General features: G+C 43.0%; 1 protein-coding gene across 1 annotated transcript in view; it reads right to left on the bottom strand.

Annotated features, from left to right (window-relative positions):
- The window catches only part of PTPRQ (protein tyrosine phosphatase receptor type Q), a 356,602-nt gene that overhangs the window by 290,492 nt on the left and 47,511 nt on the right, over positions 1-18,599 (bottom strand). The gene's annotated exons all lie outside the window — the stretch shown is intronic.

The raw sequence follows: 18,599 nt of genomic DNA on the forward strand, positions 1-18,599 counted from the left end.
ACATCAAGCACTTTGCAGAACTGTGCCTGTATCCCCTTTTCTAGGCTTTTGGGAGAGAAGTCTAAATAACCAGAAGAAGAGGACCAAAGTATTTTATGCACTGATGTTGAACTGTAACTTTATTATGAAAAAGGGTAGGAGGACCCAGTTAGGAGAGCAGGGTGGCTCAACTTTTGTGGTTACCCCTTCACAGGCCATTACTGAAGACTTCCACGGGAATTCAGGTTCTTAAAGCGGACCCAAACCAAACATTTTTTTAATTAAAACTATTTAGTTGCACCACTCTGACACATACAAAGATAAATAAACACTCCTTCAAACTTATGATAATTTCAGTGAATGCTTTTCACCATTCTCTTTTCATAGCTAGGGTTATACTGGGGGCAGCCATTAGCAATTCCTCCATTGCCGGACACCATCTACTCCACCAGTTTGCCGGAAAAATCCCGGCAATTTGAAAGGAAGGGAGGGGTTCCTCCAATAAATGTAAAATATGTTATATTTGTCATCATGCAGCTGAAAAAAGGCTGCTATTTATTATTATAATTTAGAAAATAGATTTTATTTCTGAAATCTTGTATTTTTAATTTGGGTCCACTTTAAGAATGAGACCAGTGAGGAGTAGGAAGAGGTGATACTCCTATGCTGATGACACCCAAATTTATTGCTCTGCCCCAGACCTCTCCACACTACTATCAAAAGTCCCAGAATGTCTATCCGCTGTATCTACATTTATGTCATCCCGCTTCCTTAAACTCAATATGAGCAAAATGGAGATTGTGATATTTCCACCTTCACTCTCTGTTCCACCTCCCATTGTCACAATCAATGTAGATAACACCCCAATTGCATCAACCCCTAAAGCTCGTTGCTTGGGGGTAACTCTGGACTCTGAGCTCTCCTTTATACCGCATATCAACACAATAGACTTGATTCACAAAGCGGTGCTAACAGTTAGCACCCTGGTGAAAAGCCCCTTATCACGCCTAAACTCAGTTTAGGCGTGATAAGTTTAGGCATGATAAGTTTAGGAGTGATAAGTTTAGGCGTGGTAAGTTTAGGCATGATAAGTTTAGGCGTGATAAGTTTAGGCGTGATAAGTTTAAGCACCAACTGGGTTAGCACCACAGTGCACAGCTGATCAAAAGTTTTGCGCTAGCAAAGTCTGGTGCACTTCGCAAAGAGTTTAATGGTGCTGCTTTGCGTGCGGGACTTTGCACGCGATCTAAACTTATCTAAACTTATCACGCCTAAACTTATCATGCCTAAACTTATCACGCTTAAACTTATCACGCCTAAACTGGCTTTTCACCAGCGTGGTGCAATGGTTATCACGCTTAAAGTATTTTACTGGGTTAGCACCGCTTTGTGAATCGAGCCCATTAACTACCTCCTGCTACTTCCATTTCAAAAACATTTCCAGAATCTGTCCCTTTCTCTCACAAGAAGCAACTAAAATGCTGGTGCATGCCCTATTCATCTCCCGTCTTGACTACTGTAACACCCTACTCTGTGGTCTACCAAAAAGCAGACTGGCACCTCTCCAATCCCTACTAAACTCTGCTGCCCGTCTCATCCACCTCTCTTCTAGATCCTCTGAAGCAGCCCCTCTCTGCCAATGTCTCCATTGGTTACCAGTTGCCCAAAGGATCCAGTTTAAACTTCTCACACTTGCATACAAAGCTCTACACAAGCTATCACCTCCATACATTTCCTCTTTAATCTCCAGATACCTCCCCGGCCGGACCCTCCGTTCCTCACAGGAGACCCTTTTATCCTCCAGCCTAGTCACCTACTCACACTCTCGCATCCAAGACTTCTCACGGGCTGTCCCTTTCCTTTGGAACGCTCTGCCTCAGCCGGTTCGCCATACCATGAGTCTGGAAACCTTCAAACATACTCTGAAAACACACCTGTTCAGACAAGCCTATAATTTGCTATAGGCAGCTCTGAAGGCACACTGGCTCACCCACTAACCCCTGTGTTTCCTTCCCTGTTGTTTCCTCCCCACTACCCTCTAGATTGAAAGCTCGCAAGGACAGGGACCTCCTCCTAGTGTTTCTCATACCGCTGTAACTTTAGCATATGCACATGTACCAACTACACATCAACTATGTATGTATTTGTATTTATTCTATTCAATGCCATGACTGTACAGTGTCTTTTACTTCTCATGTATATTTGTTCCCCATTATTTGTTTGTACTATGTACAGCGCTACGGAAGATGTTGACGCTATATAAATTAAAAAAAATAATAATAATAATACATGATGACAAGGATAGACAGTACTACTCAGGAGACATATTTCTATTAAATCATTTAGCCATACAAACCCCCCCCAAAAAATGTGTACATCTGTGGACTGAGAGATTGCTCACAGCTGCAGACAAGGTCCTAAAACAGAGTACAAAAAGCAGTGACCCAGAAAGCACTTATGCTGCTTTTTAGAAGTGTCAAGCTACTGTGCATTCCTCTTTGCTATGAGCTGTTTTGCTTTTCTATTTTATTGCGAGAGATAAAAACCTGTAGGATGAAAAAACGCATCAAATTGTTGGTGCTATTCCATCAGTGTTATTGGTGCTCTGTACATATGTCAAAAATCTGTCCAAACTAATTTGTTACTGGACTCTGATATATGCAGATTAAATTCCACTGATTCTGGATATTTTATAGGTATTATGCTAGAATATAAATTAATGAAAATGCTCCAACTCGGAGTCGGAATAACTACAAAATATGTGCAGACTTAAGGGGCCCATACACTCAGTCGATTTTCTGGCCGACCGATCGATCCCGATCGATCGATCGATTGATCGTTTGCAAATCGGTTGGCCAATCGACCGATCGATGGCCGATTTTGATTGATTTCGATGGATTTCCATCGACCAGGCAGGATGGAAAATTTAGGTCGATCTGATGAGATTGCTTATCAGTTTGCATTGGCCTTAATGGAAATCTGATGGCAAAAAAATGCCATCAGATCGAATTTCAATAGATTTCAAACTGAAATCTCTTGGAATTCTATCCTGGTAAAAAATGTTCTAAAAACGCATCAGATAGATCATCAGATGCATTTCTTATCTATCTGCTGCCAATCTGACGAGTGTATGGGCACCTTTAATCAAGACTCCATGAGATCGTGAGGGTTAGTTTCACTACTGACAATCATTCTTACCAACGAGGAGGCCATTGTTGGCTCACTGCAGTAGAAATCACAGTTGGATCCACATGATGGTGATGGTGAGTGTGTGTATGACAGTCATTCTTACCAAAGAGGAGGCCATTGTTGGTTCCCAGCAGTAGAAATTAGTGTGATCCACATGACGGGGAATGTGGGTACAACAGTCATTATTGCCAAAGAGGAGGCCATCGTTGGCTCCCAGTGGTAGAAATCACAGTGTGATCCATATGATGGACTGTGAGTGTGGGTACGAAAGTCATTCTTACCAAAGAGGAGGCCGTCGTTGGCTCTATCTTGTAGACATCACAGTGTGATCCATATGATGGTGAGTGTGGGTACAAAAGTCATTCTTACCAATGAGTAGGCCGTCGTTGGCTCCATGTTGTAGAAATCCCAGTGTGATCCATATGATGGTGAGGGTGAGCGTGGGTACAACGGACATTATAACCAAAGAAATGGCCATCATTGGCTCCCTGTTGCCTTTTGGAAAACATTTTAGACTTATAAAAACTGAAACAAATAGATTAACCACTTTAGTACCAGCGGTCTCTGCCCCCTTAAGGACCAGAGACTGCTGGTACAATAACAAAAGAATCCCGACGAATCGCTGTGCATACCCGCCGCAATCGCCGTCACCACCACATGCCGGGATCCTTCTGACATCCACTCTGCCGTCTGCAATGACGGCAGAGTCATGTGAGCCGGTCAGAAGCCGCTTTCATTGGCTCCTTACCGACCGTGTCTATCAATGTAAGCCAATGGGAGCAGCTTACATTGATAGACACGGCCAGGAGCCAATGAAATCGGCTCCTGTCCGACTCACATGGTTCTGCCATCATAGAGACAGGCAGAGCCAGTGAGCTGCGGCGAGAGACGTCGGGTTTGATTGGCGGGGAGCGACAGAATAGTGCCAAGCCTAATGCAAACCTATATCATATAACAATATTATTTACCAAGAAACTGCATTATTTGTATAAAGCTTCACCTGTGCTTTTTCCATCAGGGGACTCTGCTTAAAGGTGGCCATACATGGTACAATTTTTCAATTAGATAATTTAGTTTGGTTATTCTGTTAGATCGAATATAAAGATTTTTCCAGCATGTCCGATCATTTTTCCCGAAAAAACGGGATAATCGTTCGAATTTCTTATCGATAAATTTTTTTTTTCAACTTTCATTCAATTCGATCATTTAGATCGAATAAACGGGAAAATCGAACGTTTTTATTGTATCGTGCATGGGCACCATAAGCATGAATCTCAGGCCAAATTTACACTTGCATTGAAAATCCGTGTTGCATTACCCAGTTTTACCACAGAGTAATGCAATGAAAAATGCATGGCAATGGGGCCTAGCACACTAACCGAGTCGCATTGTGCCGGAAGTGCCCGATCAGCCACCAATGCAGTAGCATGTTACTGGCGGAAGTGCCCGATTGGCTGCCAAGCTGTTATGATCGCTTCTGCAGCGTTTACTGCTGATTGCAGTGGTATTGCAAACCAAGCAGTTCTAATGTCATTACATGCATTTGCTTGCATAGTTTGGTTTGCACTTAAACTAGTTGCTGATTCCATCTGCAGTCGCTCTGAAGTTAATGACAGTTTAATATGTTTTTGTGTAAACAAACATTGTCTGCTGCAATGGAGGGGCAATCCCTTTCCTGCAGGCTGCATATCATTGTCTGCCTTTTCCTGCTATCAGCCTGTGATTAATTACCATTCACTTGTGTGGGAATCTGCAGGTCTGCTCCCATTGGATGACCTCAGTATAAAGAACTGCTTCCTGCAATGCCTCATGGGCTACCATTGTCTCAGATCCTGTCTGTTACTCTGCCCGTGCCCCACCTCGTTCCTAGTCCGTGTGGACTGCGCTGACTCCTGCGAAGGGGTCAGCGAGTCCTCCTAGTTCTGCTCTTGTTTCTAGAAGTTGTTACTTTGCTTGTCTTGTGTCATATATTGGTTCATCGCCAATATATACGCATACTTGCACGTTTATTATTTTCCTTGTATTCGTGTTACGTTGATACATCAGTGTCGCTGATATATACGTACACGAACTGTTTATATCCTGTGTTCCGTTAGTCAGCGTTCCAGCACGCTGAGCTAGTTATCCTGTTCCTGGTCCTGTTTGTGGATTGCGTTCATCTCTGCGAAGAGATAGCGAATCCTTCTGAGTCCTGTTCCCTGTATTACTCCAGTCTTAGTCAGAGTTCCTGCTTATGTCATATATCGGTTCATTGCCGATATATACATATGTTAGTCAGACGTTACAAATAGTTTCATTGATAGCTGTAATTGTAATACGCTAGGAAATCATACTTATTGTATATTTATCTGTGTTACGTTCATCTATCTTGATCCTGCTATTTCCTGACTATCCTGTCCTGTCTTTGTGAGGCACGCCATCGCTGCAAACGCATTGGCTACCTCATTCCAGTCTGTTTTATTGTGGACGCTTGCTGTCACTAAGTAGTGGCTAGTTAAGCAAGCGTTCATTCTGTTTACCTGTCCTGATCTCCTCAGTCCTGGTTTATGCGCTCAGCGCTACTTTGCGCTGAGACGTTATTACGAAAGTGTTGTTTGTGGCTGTTCAGATCTGCACCGGCTCTGTGCACCACAATCTCCTATTGGAGTCAGTCCTCTCCTCCACTAAACTGGGGATATCCTGATACCTTGTGCTGGTGTGTGTACCTCCTTCACGTCAGCTTATGTGTTGCATGCTGACTGTGGAGAATACACCTCCAAGCTTAACATTATGGTAGCCCCATTACCAATCCCCATTGTGGGGGGGGGGTTCCCAGCAAAAATGACACTGTTTGTTATGGTTCCTGTTCCTTTAAGAAATTTGAGAAACTTAATTCTGAAACAGAAAATGAGTTTTTTCTGAATGTACCAGGTTCCTGGCCAATCCCGAGCTCCAGGCTACTCCTGTTTCAACGTGGGCCCCCCAGCTAGTTTATGTTTTATTTAAGGGAAGATTGTTTCAGTGGGCCTACGATGTCTTGGATCATACCAATTTAAAAGAGAGACCACTGGAATTTCTAGCGTTTGTGATCCATAACTGGCTGCGCAAAACCGATTTGCCTAGCCCTTTTGATAAGCTCCTGGCAGCTTGTCAATCAGCTGCTCCTTCTACTGCCTACAAAAATAATCAGCAAGCAGATAATTGTTATGATAACTTTTCTTCTGCTAAGGCAGCAGGGTCTAAAGCCAAACGTAAACGCTCCAAAAGAAAAGCGTTACAATCAGCGGAGTCGTTGCCCTTGGCGACTACGCATCAGATCTGTAATGAGACTCCGCCAGTAGCAGATAATGAAATTCAGTCACCATTCAGGGGAGTCAAATGGACCTATGAAACTACTAATGAACTTTCATTGCTAGCCAGGGAAAATAAAAGTTCTTGTTTAAATGAATTATCTGAATATGATTATGAAGATATATTACAGAGTATTGAACAGATCAATTTATTCGTGCAGCAAGGGAAATTTGCATACACTACAGTTCAACACTTGCTACAGGTATTGGAGATCCTTAGGAATAAGAAATCGGCCAATCACCTGCTAAATAACCCAATGTATGTTTCTGCCACTAACACATTTGCACACTATGATCAGCCGGAATGCTCAGCTGTTAAATATGCATGGGATCCTCCATTTGAGAAAGGAGAGATGGAAGCCCTGGTCTATGAATGGAAGAAAGATGCAAGTTCATTTTGTCAGTTTTACAGTGCAAAAAGTTAATTAGTATTGAATGCATGCATTATGTCTGCCTATAACCTAATAAAAACTGGTGTGTGTGGGTATGACTTTGTGGCTCCATTGATTGATGTGTGGAAGATGATTTTGGACGATTTTTATGCGATTCAATCAGTTGATACCAGGGAAGACACACTGTCAATTGGAGACTGTCCCACTTCTCCAGTTACTGAGTCCCTGCCATGTCTTGTGAATGTTCCTGTAACTCCACCCTGTACCATGGATAACTCAGTGTTACTTCCCAGTAAAACAGAAGCCACTGATACTTTCTTAACTTTGCCCTGCACAAATTTCTCAGCAGAGAATCCAGAGGTCCTGCTTACTTCTGAGTCCAGCCTAGCCAGTACTCATGAGTCTTTGTTCAGTGAAACAGACATTAGAAAATCTTTGCCTGCCTCTGCAAACACTTCTGTAGAATTTACCTGTGTTAATAAAGTTCAACTCCTGTCTGATCCAGCAGATGCCAATAGATGCACTACATTAGTTTCTGAGTCCCAGCAATCCTGTCTAGAAACCTCAGAACCCCAGCATCTGAATTTTCCAATTTTACAATTGAATAGTGCTTCAGATGCACAAACTTTGTGTCTTGATCTTCCTGTCTCTACACCTCGCTCTAGTTTCGTGAATAGCTCAGAGCATCTGCTATGTGAACCTGAAATCGTAGAATTATTACCTTGTTCAGAAAATGTTCCAGTAAATTTGCCCTGTACCATGAATTGTGCAGTAGATCTCTCCAATGAAACTCAGGTCACAGAATCATTATGCTGTCCAGCAGGTGCTTCCATGGTTTTGCCCTGCAATATGGACTGTTCAGTGATCCTGTCCAGTAAAGCTGTGGTCGCAGAGTCTTATGCTTCACCCAGTACTTTGGATACTTCAAACCCTCTAGCAGAGGAGTCTGAGGCACTGCTTACCTCAGTTGGTGTTGCAGTAATATTCACTTGTCTAGCAGCTGTTTTGGAATTACAGTCTGCTCTAATAAAACTTGATGAATTTCTGCCCAGCAAAGCAGAAGCCATTGAAATATTGTCCTCGTCAGCAAGTGTGTTAGATACCTTGCCCTGTACACAGTCTGATTTAACCAATGTTGTTGAGTCCCTCTCCAGTGTTGTAACAGCCGAGGAACTCCAGCCCTGTCCTCTGAATGTTTCAGAAGTCTTGCCCTGTAACATGGATAATTCTGACTCGCTGGAAAAAATAATAGAAATCTCAGAATTTCAGTCCGGGTTAATGAGTGTTTCTGAAACCCAGCCCCGTATCCTGGAAAATTCTGGTTTTCTGCCCGGTGTGGCAGTAGTTCCAGAGTCCCCTTCCTGTCCAGTGAGTTTCTCAGTTTTGCCTAGTTCAGTGGGGATTGCTGCAATATTGACTTGTTTTGCAGCCCTTCATGAGCTCCAATCCAGTGTATTTGATGAGTCTCTGTCTAGTCCAGAAGAAGCTATGGGAACACTGTCTAGTTCAGTGCATACATCAGAAGATTTGCCCTGTCTTGTAAATGCCCCTGAACATGATTTGTTAATAACCCTGCTGGAATCAGCGACATCTAAGTCTGATCCTGCAGTTTTTAGTGAGAATCCAGTAACTGTGAAGTCTAGTCATGATGAATTTTTTTTGCCCAGTTCTGGTTTCGGTCCTGTCTTGACTGACTTTGAGGTTCGCAGTTCCTTGACATGCCCAGAGGTTTCTCTTGTGCCGGTGTGCCCAGATGTGCTTCGTATGCCAGAGTGCCCAGATGTGTCTGTGTTAGCGTGCTCACGTGCTTCCCTAGTGGAGACATGTTCTGATGTTGCCGGTTGGCCTGCATGCCCGGAGATGGTTCTGGTCCCTAAAAGCCCTGATCTTGATGTTTGTCCTTGTGACCCTGACTCTGGAGTTGCCCTGGGTTCCATAAGGGTTCTTGATAGTTCTCCATGTGAGCCTAAGGGGCGTTCTGACCTGTGGGGATCTCTTTGGAGCTTCCAAGTGTTCTGGGAGATCTCTGAGGAAACTTGTCCTGGTACCTTGGACTGGTTCAACAGTGGGTTTTGTGTTGGTAAGGACAGTTCCGGTGGGCATTGCAAAGGCTTTGGCGTTTTTGGACAGTCCCTGGAAGGCGGTGGGTATCGCTCAGAGAGTTTCTTGGGGTTGTTTTCTGGAAGTCGTGGTTCTGATGGGTGTCACACTGAGGCTTGTAGTGCTGACGGGCATGGTTCGGTAGGTTCTGGTTCCAATTGGTCTAGTTTTGGTGAGACTGATTCGGGAATTTGGTTTTGTCGGGCTGATCCGACCTTCATGAATTTTCAGTCAGATCAGTTTGCTGGATTTCCCACTTCTGATTTTTTGGTTTGGGTGGTTCAGGAGAAATTTGTCAGTTTTTATAGGCATCCAGAGGCCGCGTTTAAGGGAGGGGGTACTGTTATGATCGCTTCTGCAGCGTTTACTGCTGACTACAGTGGTATTGCAAACCAAGCAGTTCTAATGTCATTACATGCATTTGCTTGCATAGTTTGGTTTGCACTTAAACTAGTTGCTGATTCCATCTGCAGTCGCTCTGAAGTTAATGACAGTTTAATATGTTTTTGTGTAAACAAACATTGTCTGCTGCAATGGAGGGGCAATCCCTTTCCTGCAGGCTGCATATCATTGTCTGCCTTTTCCTGCTATCAGCCTGTGATTAATTACCATTCACTTGTGTGGGAATCTGCAGGTCTGCTCCCATTGGATGACCTCAGTATAAAGAACTGCTTCCTGCAATGCCTCATGGGCTACCATAGTCTCAGATCCTGTCTGTTACTCTGCCCGTGCCCCACCTCGTTCCTAGTCCGTGTGGACTGCGCTGACTCCTGCGAAGGGGTCAGCGAGTCCTCCTAGTTCTGCTCTTGTTTCTAGAAGTTGTTACTTTGCTTGTCTTGTGTCATATATTGGTTCATCGCCAATATATACGCATACTTGCACGTTTATTATTTTCCTTGTATTCGTGGTACGTTGATACATCAGTGTCGCTGATATATACGTACACGAACTGTTTATATCCTGTGTTCCGTTAGTCAGCGTTCCAGCACGCTGAGCTAGTTATCCTGTTCCTGGTCCTGTTTGTGGATTGCGTTCATCTCTGCGAAGAGATAGCGAATCCTTCTGAGTCCTGTTCCCTGTATTACTCCAGTCTTAGTCAGAGTTCCTGCTTATGTCATATATCGGTTCATTGCCGATATATACATATGTTAGTCAGACGTTACAAATAGTTTTATTGATAGCTGTAATTGTAATACGCTAGGAAATCATACTTATTGTATATTTATCTGTGTTACGTTCATCTATCTTGATCCTGCTATTTCCTGACTATCCTGTCCTGTCTTTGTGAGGCACGCCATCGCTGCAAACGCATTGGCTACCTCATTCCAGTCTGTTTTATTGTGGACGCTTGCTGTCACTAAGTAGTGGCTAGTTAAGCAAGCGTTCATTCTGTCTACCTGTCCTGATCTCCTCAGTCCTGGTTTATGCGCTCAGCGCTACTTTGCGCTGAGACGTTATTACGAAAGTGTTGTTTGTGGCTGTTCGGATCTGCACCGGCTCTGTGCACCACAATCTCCTGTTGGAGTCAGTCCTCTCCTCCACTAAACTGGGGATATCCTGATTCCTTGTGCTGGTGTGTGTACCTCCTTCACGTCAGCTTATGTGTTGCATGCTGACTGTGGAGAATACACCTCCAAGCTTAACACAAGCTGCCACAAAGTCAACAGTGCAATACCATTGGACTTCCGCGGTGACGCAGCAGCGGCGGAAGTAATGTAAGTCAATGGGTGATGCAGGAAATTTCAATTTGTTGGCAGCGGAAGTCTAACGGTCTGTCTCTCAGGAACACTGTGAGTGAATGCAACATGTAGGAAGAAGTGTAGGCACATGCGTAACACATATCAACTCCCGGAAATAAACCATTATGGCTTCCACCTCATAGATGTCACAAAACTAAGTAGTTTATTTTCACATTTGCAGAACTCAGAAGATGTTATTTTGTGGGGTTACTGTTAGGTTGGTCTTTTTAAAAACAGTAATCTTCAGTTTCCCTAATACAGTCGAGTACCCCTTTAAAATGATCCATCTGGACACATTACAGCTGAAAAAAATAAGTTTTTCATCCCTAATTGGGCCACACAAATATAGCTGCATCTGAACAGAAATGTGACATTTTATGAAGGGAAAGGTGAAGAGGCCGACAAATGATAGATGTGCAACATAAACTACACTATTTGTCTGTGTAAGGTATCCAAGGAATTAAACGAAAGGTAATTTTTCACTTCAAAATGACTGAAAATGTCGAAATTTTACGATAGGAATGATTAACATGGAAAGCACTAGCATCTCTGGAGTGGGTGGGAAACAGCACGGTGCTTTCAGATCAGACATAGTGAATTGATAAAGTAAGTAATTCCAAATGCAACATATTAGGCTTGTAAGAATTAAGCAGACATCCATCATTCTGGTTTTTGAACTCTTCCAGGAAGGCTTTTTCAAAATAAATATCAATAGTATTTATTGCATACCACGAAAAGAAAGATAAATGACATGTTGTATTTTATATCTTTCTGCCTTATCTCTGAAAGTTTCATCTAAAGGCATTGAAATTATTATATTTGTACAGTAATGATACATTTTTTTTAGAGATACGTCCATGTCCTCTTCTCTGACTGGAAATAGGGTATACAAAATGTGGGAAAATATTTCCTCCTTACTGCATATTTTTCACACTGAACGGTGTCTCAGTTTTAAAAGAAATGTAAAGGTCTGTACACATACTAGATAGAAGTTGGTACACACAAACAAGCAACGCCACTAAAATCACATGACTTGGCAAAAAGAAACAACAAGAAGCTTACAGGACCGGATTTCTGTAAAGGCTATAAAGGCCTGGGCCTTGTGCGGCTGCTGTACAAGGGGGCATCTGGACATGAAATAGGGCTTGCTACATATAAAAGAGGAAACTGAACATGAGGAGCAACACGTGAAAAAGTAAAAATGATGCCCAAAGGAGCTGTTATTGAAAGAGAGGGACTGCAGTACATGGATGGTAGGGTGAATCTGTACATGATGAAAGGTCAGCCACAACATACGTGGCTCAGGAGCATAAAATGTATAAATCCGGCCTTGGTAGTTTAAACAACGTTGTTCACACATACACCAATATTATACACGATTTACGCTGAGCGAAAACTGCAAGTGATATGGCATGGGAGCATGCTCTAGAATAATGTGGTTCAAATGACTGAATTGATCTGCTACTTGGATCAGGCCGAACACCAGATAACGATCACTCCTCCTTGTGGTTTTGCTACATTTTTTTTACAATGATTGTAATTCAAAATGGTAAAATCTGTTGTTTGTCAGATGTTTCAAATGACTTAAACATGTGTACAAGGCTTAACATGAAATGATAGAAGCCTGTTTAAAGGGAAACTGAAGTGAGAAATATATGGAGGCTGGCATATTTATTTCCTTTTAAACAGGCCTCCATATACCTCTCACTACAGGTACCCTTTAAAACAAATTGGTCATTCACTGAATATGATTACCTGTGCATACAAAATCATGATGGATAGAATAGAATTTCAATGATCAATAATTACAGCATCTTATTCTGATTGGTACACCACTGATATAAGCCTTGCAAATGGTTTTATACAATCAATATAGCACTTAAGTTATTAAAGCTATCAACATCTGTGAATTGAGCTTCAGACCGTGTCTAACTAACTTCCATATCGAACCATATACAATTGAATAGAATGAACATGCTTTATATACATTTCACACTGGTTGCCAATACAGGTTGCATTGGCAGAGCTGTCGCTATAACCTGCCACCTGTTCTAGATTCCCTGGGCACTGACAGTAGTAAATGTTACCGTCACATGATACCACACACCAACAAAAAGAATCTGTACTTCCAGTGACCTCGTCTGGGGGCAAGAGCAGCAGTACCGTGACAACAAGGTGTCTGGCGCAGGCTTTCAGAAACTGCTATATGAGAGGAACATGAACCTCACAGAGACTGGATGAACATTAAAAAAGACACCCTATCAGGATGCTAAGGACTGCAACAAAATAATTTAGCGGCACTTAACAAGTGCCCATGTTTATACAGTGCATTGTGGAAAGAAATCAGGGAGTGCGACAATACCAAACGTCAATCATAAATGCATTTGGCAGTACAGAGGACGTATTTTTAACCTCCACCAAGACCATGTTTTTAATTTACAATTCTTTACACCCGTAGTATTCAGGATAATTTACTAAGCAGAGGAATCAGGCAAACGTAAAGAAACAAAAGAAATAGAAATAAAGGAGAGGTGAAAGAAGGCAGATGGAATGGTGATAAATAGCTTTATTTGGTCTGAAGCATTTAAATCCAGATAGGACACTCATGTTCACCTACGTTTTTAAAGGTTACTTCTCTAGCATTTAGGCTAGGAGTTAATGAGCAAAAAAAAAACATGGAATATTTTTCTTTTAAATATGCCACTTCAGGCCTGAGGACATTTTTCAGAAACAGTGTTCAATTCTGCCATGCATTGTCCTGTTGTTCTGCGGGTGTATTTATTGTCAGTAAACCTGAACTTCTGGAGATCCTGTGTGTGTCCTTGTTGCTATGGCAATGCATGTGTCTTGTGCCTGCAATTTTATTCAATTACTTGGGTGTCCGGCCATTTGGAGCCAGGCTGTAATTAGATAAATCCAGGTTCTTGCATGTTCATTGATAGTCTGGTCATTTGGAGGTAGGCTGGGTTCACACATTAAATGTGTATAGTTCCGTTCCAGTCCTGTCTGTTTTTTTTAATCAGTTTTGTATTAGTTTTCTATGGCTGAGTTCACACATAAAAGGTGTACAGTTCTGTTCGAGTCCTTTGTTTAACCTGGAGGTCCTAGTTGTAATGAGATGGTACTTCTTCTTCAAGCAGTGTTTGTGTTTGTAGGATTTTTTTTTGCTAACAAAATACTATGAACAACTTACCTGTTTTTTTTTACACTGCTCTGTCATCAAGGATAAAACTGATGAAGAGACCTCCTCTCGAACCTTGTTTTCAACTGCTGGACTGTCGTAGTATGAATTAGTCCAGCATGGTTGCTAGAGGCTTCCCTAGCCCCTAGGAGGATAAACAAGGCTAATGCACCTCTAAAAAAGCCTTTAACTTACTCTAAGTGTGCTTAGGTGAATCAAAAACTGAGATTTTTTGGTAACTCATTTTCACAGTACAAATTTATTCCAGCCTTTTGAAGTTGAAATGTAATAGAAAAATGTTACTTTCCTGGCAGTTGTTTTTTATTTTTTTATTTTTTTTGTTGTCTTTCTGTCCGTGAGCAATTTCAGATGTGTGGCTTAAACTACTAACACCATGCCAGCATTACAGCCAGGCAAAGGCCATTCCTAAAAGGAACTCCCCTCTGCATGGAAGTTATATGTTTTGTTTGGCTGCTCTAGTCTTCTGAACTATGACTAAGAGCTGATTATTTGAGCCCAACATGTGTCATTGGCTTCTTGTGATGTCTAGGTTCCTGTAACCCTATAAGAATAAAGTTTGATGGTTTAAGAAGCCCCACCAGCATTTGCTGTGGACCTCCTTCACACTGCCTTCTTCTACCATATAAAATGGCAGGTAAATTGGTTCCTACCAAATGGGTAAGTACTGTGGTAGGGACTAGACTGTAAAACCTTTGAGGGATAGCTTGGCGGTGGTTGACAGCGCTGATCGCGCAGGCGCAGTACAGAGCGACCTCCAGGTCGCTCTGACGTCATCGCCGGGAACCGGGTCGGAGCTCCGGCAAACGGCTGCGGGCAGAGCTGCGGCGAGGGAGGTCCTGGGAGCTTGGGGCTGGAGGAAGCCCCCGGTAAGTACCACTCATTTTAGTATATATGCCCTGATGACTCCTTTAATGCTCTCTGTAAAATTCTAATCAGGGTTGGCACCATAAAATCCATTGGCATAACTTGATGCATGCAGTGTGGTACCACATAACGTGTGCTTTAACCTCCTTGGTGTTATGATTCTTTCTGGATTTTAGAGTCTAAAAGCGATGCAATTTTTTTGCACCCTTTCAGACCCTAAAACCTGGAAAAATCCATGCTACCGGTGAGATCTGCAGCAGTTTTTCAATAACTCACCTCCCTGGCTCCAGTGCTGCAGTTATGCCTCCATCCTCCGGTTGGCGCAGCAACTGACGACAGCTGGCGATCTCACCAGCAGGAAGCAGAGCCCTGGAGGAGAGGAAGAATAATGGGGGCCGACATCGGGATTCTCCGGGAGGTATGTATAAATGCACGCTGCGCGCTATACTCTGCACACAGCATCCGGCGGCTACCCTGAGCAGAGGTTGGGATTACCACTCTTAGCTGCGGTTTTCTGACCCGACCCTAGCTAGGTATTACCGCCAAGGAGGTTAACAGTTGTGGTGTAGCATACTTTGTATGTACTGTACTGTACTTCACTGTATGCTTCGCATGACATGCATAACATGCAATGCAACTTTTCCCCTTTGTTGCAATACTGTTTTGTCAAGGAACACAGTGCCCCAGTATGAAACAGCCTATATCTCAGTTTTGTCCAGCTACCACAGGCATTGCCAAGCCAAATAACAGTGTCTTATGCCTAAACCAATTCTACATATTGTGGAATATGGCATATTAATACAGTTAAAATACAACTTTCTGAAAACAGTGAAACAGCCACGCAGAAAGAAACATGATAACAGGATCATTTATTTTTCTGAAATTTCCTAAGAGTGGTAAAAATGTAGCTGATTAAAATTAAATACAATAGCATACAACTAAAACTAAAGTTATGCACCACCATCAAAAGTCACTCAGATGTGCATGCATGATGTAACTACCCTAAGGGAACTACATCCTGCCATCTAGTTAAGAACTTGCTTGCCTGGGTCTGCCAAGCATTCATGTTTATTCCTATAGTGAAGATAGGAGGGCACACAGTCAGGAAAGATTGCTGGTCCTGGCCAATCTTTGGAAAGACACTAGTAATCAGCAAAGAATGTTTAGTGTACAACATTTTCCTCCAATCCAAGGCCAATTCAGCACGCCAGAGGTGACCCATACAGACTTCCAATTATTTCTGAATAGAACTGTAAATAATAGGATTGAGATGCAATCATCTGGACTTTGTATGTAGCTGGAAATTTGGCTTTGGCTTTTATACATTGTATTCTCAGTTTTGAGTCACAGAAGGATTGTAAACTAGAGGGGTTAGATGAATAAATTTTAGATGATTAGTAAACTGATCTTGGCTGTGTCAGTAGTGTTTGCTAAGCAACTGTCATTCAGATGCCGTAGCCATTAAAAATGAATAAACAGCACCATGTGTTTAGAAGAACATTTTCAAGCTGGCTGAACACACTATCAATAAAATTGTCTAACAACTGCTATTATATAAGAAGAATAGGTTGATGATAAAACCAAAACTTAGCTTTTAAGAAGGTTATACATGTGATATTAAAGTATAACATAAACAAGAGTAACTTGTACAAACTTTTGAAAAAACATGTCTTGGCTTGCTGAAGCCCACAGGTACTTCTAAACACATGAAAAATCATTAAAAAAAAAAGGTCGCCCTTTGCAGACATGCTTACATTATTTGAACAATATCAGTAACCTCCCTGCTCAGGCTCACCTGACGAGGTTACCCATTTGAGGGAAAAATAGATAATTTGAATGCAGACAGTAGAGGGCACAGTGCATATAGACTTATAGACAAAGTGCCTCTGTATTAAAAAAGGACATTGCCAAGACATCCTAATTCCTAAATAGCATATGCAGGTCACAGACAAGGCTTGCAGCTCACCAAACACTCAACACCATGCTTCATTTCTGCTGTACAAACTATTTACAATTTATACAGGAAATAAACAGGAACAAAACTTTGCCACTGGCTGGCATACTAAACTGAATTTAATGCAGAGAATCTCTTTCTACACAGTACAGGACCAGGCTGGTGTCTGTCCTCAACAAAACAACTCAAAGATCAGAAGAATGAAGACAACAGTTAAAGGATACCACAACTGAAATGTGACATAATGAGATAGACATGGGTATGTACAGTGCCTAGCACACAAATAACTATGCTGTGTTCCTTTTTTTTCTTTCTCTCTCTGAAATAGTTAAATATCAGGTATGTAAGTGGCTGACTCAGTCCTGACTCAGACAGGAAGTGACTACAGTGTGACCCTCACTGATAAGAAATTCCTCTTTTTATCTCTTTCTTTCTCTCAGAAGCCATTTTCTGCTAGGAAAGTATTTTATAGGTGGAATTTCTTATCAGGGAGGGTCACACTGTAGTGACTTCCTGTCTGAGTCAGGACTGAGTCAGCCACTTACATACCTGATATTTAATTCTTTCAGGCACAGAAAGAAAAAAAGGAACACAGCATAGGTATTTGTGTGCTAGGCACTATACATACACATGTCTATCTCAACATGTCACATGTCAGTTGTGGTATCCTTTAACCACTTGAGGACCCACCCTTTACCCTCCCCTTAAGGACCAGCGCTGTTTGTTGTTATCTGTGCTGGGTGGGCTCTGCAGCCCCCAGCACAGATCAGGGTGCACGCAGAGCGATCAGATCGCCCCCCTTTTTTCCCCCCTATGGGGATGATGTGCAGGGGGGGTCTGATCGCTCCTGCCTGCAGGCATGTTGCGGGGAGGGCACCTCAAAGCCCCCCTCCGCGGCGACATTCTCCCCCTCCCTCTCCTACCTTTCCCCCCCGGTGATCCGGGCTGCACAGGACGCTATCCGTCCTGTGCAGCCAGTGACAGGACGTCCCCTGTCACATGGCGGCGTTTCCCGGCCGCTGATTGGCCGGGGATCGCCGATCTGCCTTATGGCGCTGCTGCGCAGCAGCGCCGTACAATGTAAACAAAGCGGATTATTTCCGCTTGTGTTTACATTTAGCCTGCGAGCCGCCATCGGCTCAGCTGGCGATGCAGAACTGCGTCGCTGGTCCTGCAGCTGCCACTTTGCCGACGCACGGTATAAGCGTGCGGTCGGCAAGTGGTTAATTAAGGTTACCACACATACTTATTTTCTTTTGTTTTTAAAACAATCACCTTAAAGGCCCATACACACGTCGGATTTCTGCGAACGACGGGTCGTTTGAACGTCCCGTCGTTCTGTCGTTCGCCTGCTAAATCGGGCGTGTGTACAGACTATTGTTCGTTTGATAAGAGTGAGTTTGAGCGATCCGCCGGGCGGATCGCTCAAACCCACTCTTATCAGACGAACGTTAGTCTGTACACACGCCCGATTTAGCGGGCGAACGACGGGACGTTCAAACGACCCGTCGTTCGCGGAAATCCGACGTGTGTATGGGCCTTAAAGCAAGCCAGAGGGGGAAAAGTGTTAAAACATAACTTATCTAGATTATAAATAAGGTCAGACACCTCCAGGCTTCTTATTGTGTCCAGCCTCCCATCTGTCTTGCCACTGTAGCCCCCTTTCAGAGGGGATCTCCTGGGTGCATACGCTCTCCATCGGTGTGCCCACTTTATATGCGCTCCCACACAGCTGTGTGTAGCAGCCATGGTCAGGAGTGTCCTGGGCATGCACAGGCCTGATTGTTTCCCAATAATATACGAGTCGACAGTGCATAAGCCAGGCTCCAACTGGTCCAACTTGGAGCTATA

This window comes from Hyperolius riggenbachi, chromosome 3, assembly GCF_040937935.1.
Source record: "Hyperolius riggenbachi isolate aHypRig1 chromosome 3, aHypRig1.pri, whole genome shotgun sequence".
Taxonomy (NCBI): Eukaryota; Metazoa; Chordata; class Amphibia; order Anura; family Hyperoliidae; genus Hyperolius; species Hyperolius riggenbachi.